Source organism: Anomaloglossus baeobatrachus, chromosome 1, assembly GCF_048569485.1.
Source record: "Anomaloglossus baeobatrachus isolate aAnoBae1 chromosome 1, aAnoBae1.hap1, whole genome shotgun sequence".
NCBI lineage: Eukaryota > Metazoa > Chordata > Amphibia > Anura > Aromobatidae > Anomaloglossus > Anomaloglossus baeobatrachus.
This window is the reverse complement of record NC_134353.1, coordinates 186,885,133-186,890,313: the sequence shown is the minus strand read 5'-3', so window position 1 is coordinate 186,890,313 and position 5,181 is coordinate 186,885,133. Positions and strand designations below refer to the sequence as shown.

At 41.9% G+C, this 5,181-nt stretch overlaps 1 long non-coding RNA gene across 1 annotated transcript; it reads left to right on the top strand.

Annotated features, from left to right (window-relative positions):
* The first annotated feature begins 2,067 nt into the window (after positions 1 to 2,067).
* Positions 2,068 to 2,393, top strand: LOC142291006 (uncharacterized). Its single transcript, XR_012750425.1, has 2 exons — positions 2,068 to 2,258; positions 2,358 to 2,393. It is a non-coding gene; the product is annotated as an uncharacterized LOC142291006 (long non-coding RNA).
* Positions 2,394 to 5,181: the final 2,788 nt, after the last annotated feature.

Here is a 5,181-nt window from a genome sequence, read left to right as displayed (position 1 = left end):
TCCTGACCAGGCAATTTTTTATTAATTCTGACCAGTGTCATTTTATGGGGTAATAACTCTAGAATGGTTTAACCCCTTCACGACCGGCCGATTTTTCGCTTTCCGTTTTTTTTTTCGCCATTCTTTTTCTGAGAGACGTAACTTTTTTATTTTTCAGTCAATATGGTCATGCGAGGGCTCATTTTTTGCAGAACGAGCTGTACTTTTAAATGAAACCATAAGTTTTACCATATAGTGTACTGGAAAACGGCAAAAAAATTCCAAATGCAGAAAAATTGCAAAAAAAGTGTGATAGCACTATTGTTTTTGAGATATTTTATTCACTGTGTTCACTATATGGTAAAACTGATGTATGGGTGTGATGCCTCAGGTCAGTGCGAGTTCGTAGACACCAAACATGTATAGGCTTACTTTTATATAAGGGGTTAAAAAAAATCGGAAGCTTGACCGAAAAAGGTGGTGCACGTTTTACGCCATATTCCGTGACCCGTAGCGTTCTCATTTTTCGGGATCTATGGCTCAGTGACAGCTTATTTTTGTGTCTTGAGCTGACAGTTTTAACGGTAGCATTTTTGCGCAGATGCTACGTTTTGATCGCCTCTTATAGCATTTTGCGCAAAAGTTGTGGCGACAAAAAAATGTCGTTATGGCGTTTGGAATATTTTTGCCGCTACGCCATATACTTATCAGATTAATTGATTTTATATTTTGATAGATTGATTTAATTTTCAATGGGGCGAATGGGGTGTGATTTGAACTTTTAGGTTTTTTTGTTTTTTTTTAATTTTTTAAAACTTTTTTTAACTTTTTTTTTTTTATTTTACTAGTCTCCCTAGGGGGCTATTGCGATCAGCATTCCGATCGCTCTGCACTATCTGCTGATCACAGCTATACAGCTGTAAACAGCAGATACGCTCTCTTTCTCTTTTGCTGTGCCGCTGGCACAGCGAAAGTGAAAGCAATTCATGTGTAGTACAGGAGTCATCACATGACCCTGTGCTACCATAACAACTATCGGAAGTCACGTGATCGCGTCATGTGACTTCTGGTATCGGGCGGTAAGTAAAAGTTCACCGCGATCGCGCTTATAATGGCGCTGTCACGTTAAGGGGTTAAACGGCTCGAGCAGATAACGATTCTGCTCGTGCCTAGCAGGCACACATCTCAGCTGCGAAAATCAGCTAAGATGTTCGCCGATCGCGGCATGCTGCCGCCGGCAGACCGCGGGCAGTAACATTATGACCGCTAGGACGTAATTTTACGGCCCATGGTTGTTAAGGGGTTAACATATCCCAATGATTCTGAGATTGGTTTTTCATGATACATTGTATTTCATGGTAGTGATAAATTTAAGTCAATATGATTTGAGTTTATTTATGATAAAATTGATCATTTTAAGACATTTTAGCAAATTTCACAATTTTTGAATTTTTATACCCTTAAAACAGATAGTCAAACCACTTAAAAAAGTAATAAATAACACTTCTCACATGTTTACTTTAGATCAGCATTGTTTTTTAAACATTTTTTTTGTTAGAAATGTAGGATTAAAATTTTAGCTGCAATTTTTCCACTATCTCAACAACATTAAGGCTACTTTCACACATCAGTTTTCTGTATTCAGGTACAGTCCTTTTTTTTTCCGTATCCAACGTTTCCGGTTTTGTTGTGCAAACCGGACCCACCGGATCCGGTTTTAAGCGGATCCGTTGGTGCCGGATCCGGAATAAAACGGATCCGGTGGGTCCGTTTTGCATCCGTTTTGCATCCGTTCTGTCCGTTTTTTTACGGATCCGTTTTTTAAACACTAAACAAACAATTAACGCGTTCCGTATTCTGATTGGCTATTGGGAAAATATAGTATATATACAGTATTTTGAAGCATATATTACAGAATGAAGACAGAGACAATCAGAAACCATGGATGCTATTCTTGCAAATATCACAAAGATCACTGCAGATTTTATATTTGAGGCAAATCGCTTGGCTATCATCGTCAGAGAAAAGGAGCGACAGCGACTGAGGCGTCAGCGACGCTTTTGGATCCATCCCCTGACTGCCCAGAGACTGACACGTGGGGTGTTTTCAACCCTATACCTGGAGCTCCGTGGAAACAATGAAAAATTCACAAGCTATGTCCGGATGGCAGTGAATAATTTTGACGTCCTCCTTGGCCTTGTTGCGGACAACATACGTAAAACGGACACCTACAGCCGGTTCTCTATAACACCCGAGGAGCGTTTGCTGGTTACGCTTAGGTAAGTTTTTTTTTTTTAAATTGTATCCTCCTGTAAATTGACTTTTAACTGTAATGTGTTTGCTATTATTTTTTTATAATTATTGTCTTTCCTTTACAGATTCCTTGCAACTGGAGAGTCGCTTTCGTCCCTTCACTACCAGTTTCGACTAGGAATTTCCACCATCTCGGGAATCATTAGAGACACTTGCCAAGCCTTGTGGGATTGCCTCCATGAGGATTTCATCCCCCAGCCCACCAGGGACAGATGGCTTGCAATTGCCGAACAATACTACAACATTTGTCAGTTTCCAAATTGCCTTGGCTCAGTGGACGGCAAACGTATAAGAATTGTGAAACCTGCAGCTTCGGGGTCTGAATACTACAATTATAAAAAGTATTTCTCAATTGTCCTAATGGCAATAACGGATGCGGACTACAAAGTTATCTCAGTGGACATTGGCGCATATGGGAGATCCAATGACTCTCAGGTCTTTAAAATGTCCCCAATGGGGCGGCGAATCTATGGGAATACTTTTGATTTCCCTCCTGCAAGACCTCTTCCTGGCACATGTGAGCCCCCAATGCCCTTTGTTTTTGTGGCCGACGAAGCCTTTCAACTCTCCCAACATCTATTAAAGCCATATGCAAGCCGTGGATTGACGCAAACACAAAAAATATATAATTACCGATTATCCAGAGCCAGAAGAATGGTGGAATGCTCCTTTGGGATACTAACCAGCAAATGGCGAGTCTTGTTAACAGCGATTAATTTAAACATTGAAACTGTTGATGAAATAGTGAAAGCATGTGTGGTACTGCACAATTTTGTTTTAACAAAGGAACCTTTGTCCTTGGATGACCAGAGTTTGGAATCCACCTCTTTGACTGACTACACCAGTCCTGGATTTAGGAGTAGTGTTGCCTGTTCAACAATACGTGACAAATATGCTGACTATTTTGTGTCCCCAGAAGGTAGAGTAGATTGGCAAGATCAAATGGTATAAGATTTTTCTTTAGTTTTATAACAAATAAAAATAATTAAAAATAAATTAAAAAATATCTTGTTAACCTTGTTAATTTTAATCTTTGAATCTCTTTAAAAATTTGTAATTTTTACACCGTCAAATTACAACATGTTATGTTTTTGTATTACCTTATTATTAACTTAACTTGCAAAATAATATTCCCCCCCCAAAAAAACAAGAACAAATAAATACTTTTCAACAAAAATCTTTTATTTTTTATTACATAGATAAATAAATTATAAATTTGTATATCTTGGGCTTGGGGTGGAGATAGTACTGGAGGGGCTGACAGATGGGAACACACGCACAGTTGGAGTATTGAGGGTGGAAAGTGGTGTTGGTGGTGGTGGTGGGGAAGTAACAGAAGGTGAAGGTGTGGTTGAGAAACCAAGAGGGAAACCAGGAGATGGGATGGGATTTGGTAAGGATTGAGGGGTGGAGTGGAGGGATTGGGAGACAGAAGAGGTTGTGGGTGAATTAGTGGCTTGAGTTGGGGTCATGATGGGTGTGGAAGGCGAGATGTGGTAGTGGGTAGGAAGTGTAGGGGCAGATGTGGTTGGGAGCTGGTACTGGGCAGCAGGCTGGTACTGGGCAGCAGGCTGGTACTGGGCAGCAGGCTGGTACTGGGCAGCAGGGGGAGTAGGGACAATGGCTGGAGGGGGGGCAGGTGCTGGAGGAGGGGTGGGTGGAGGTGGTTGGGAGGAAACCTGCGCCAGAGCCTGCTGTGTGGCTTGCATTACATGCATCTGCTGGTCAGGAGATAGCTTTTCCATGCGCTCTAGTACGGCTTGAAAAAAACAATGATTGGGTGATTTACTTGCATCTAAATGCAGCCTGTCCAGACGCGTGCACAATTCGTGTGTATTTTTATCCATATTGGCCTTTATGAAGCTAAAACCAGAACTATTTTGTTCTGCTAATAATTTAATGGCGTTCTGGAAGGCTGCATTTAGATGCAAGAACTCGGGCGCATAGTTCTTTTCCTGACCCCTATGACGCTGACGCCCAGAACCCAAAGGTGTTCTACTGAGGGCAGCAGTGTCAGAGGGGTGGGGTAGGGGAAAAGCTATCTCGTCACCAGCAGCTTCAGGTAATGAAGTCTCACGGGAAGCTCCAGCGCAGGCGGATGGGACAGATGTAGATGAAAGGGAAGGTTCAGATGGGTGGGGTCTGTGCCTGTGTTCCCCAGTGGCGGACTGTTCAGGGATCGCTCCTGCCGGGTTCGATGCAGGCTCCCGAGTGCTGCAGACGGTGCTGTTAAAAAGAGGAAAAACAAAACAATAATTAATTTAATTGCTATACATTGTCACTGACTAAAAAAAAGGCAAAAAAAATCAGACATAAAATATTATACTTTGTACATATTGTGGGGAATATTTACCTTCTGCACACCATAGTTGTCCGGAGGAACGACAACGCTCTAAAGTAACGGTATTTCGATCTGCGTCCTCCGGATCCACTCGGGGCCTGCATCTCTTGATTCAACTCCTTTTTGAAGCGATCCCTGACCGCCACCGCTTCTGAAGTTTGTCACCTGAAAGTGGAAAGAACAAAGTGGTTAGTATACAACACATTACATCCTGCAGCATAACCTACTGAACTGTGAATACTTACGCGCTTTCTTCTGGCCACGAGAATTGAGCTCCCTTCTATCGCTGCGTGGCATACCTCGTCCCAGAGTCGACGGGTTACGATAGAATCAGCGTGGCGGCGGTCAGCCATGTTCCACAGCGGCTCCCTCTCTCTAACTTCATCGATGAGGAGGTCGATGTTGATAAATCCGGCCTCCTCACCGTCAGAATCGGGAGCACGCTGTGATGCCTGTTCAAAGAAAGAAAAAAGAAATTAAAAAAAAAAAAAAATTAGACAGAAATTCACACAGACATGAAAAAAAAAAAAAAAATAAAAAAAAAAACT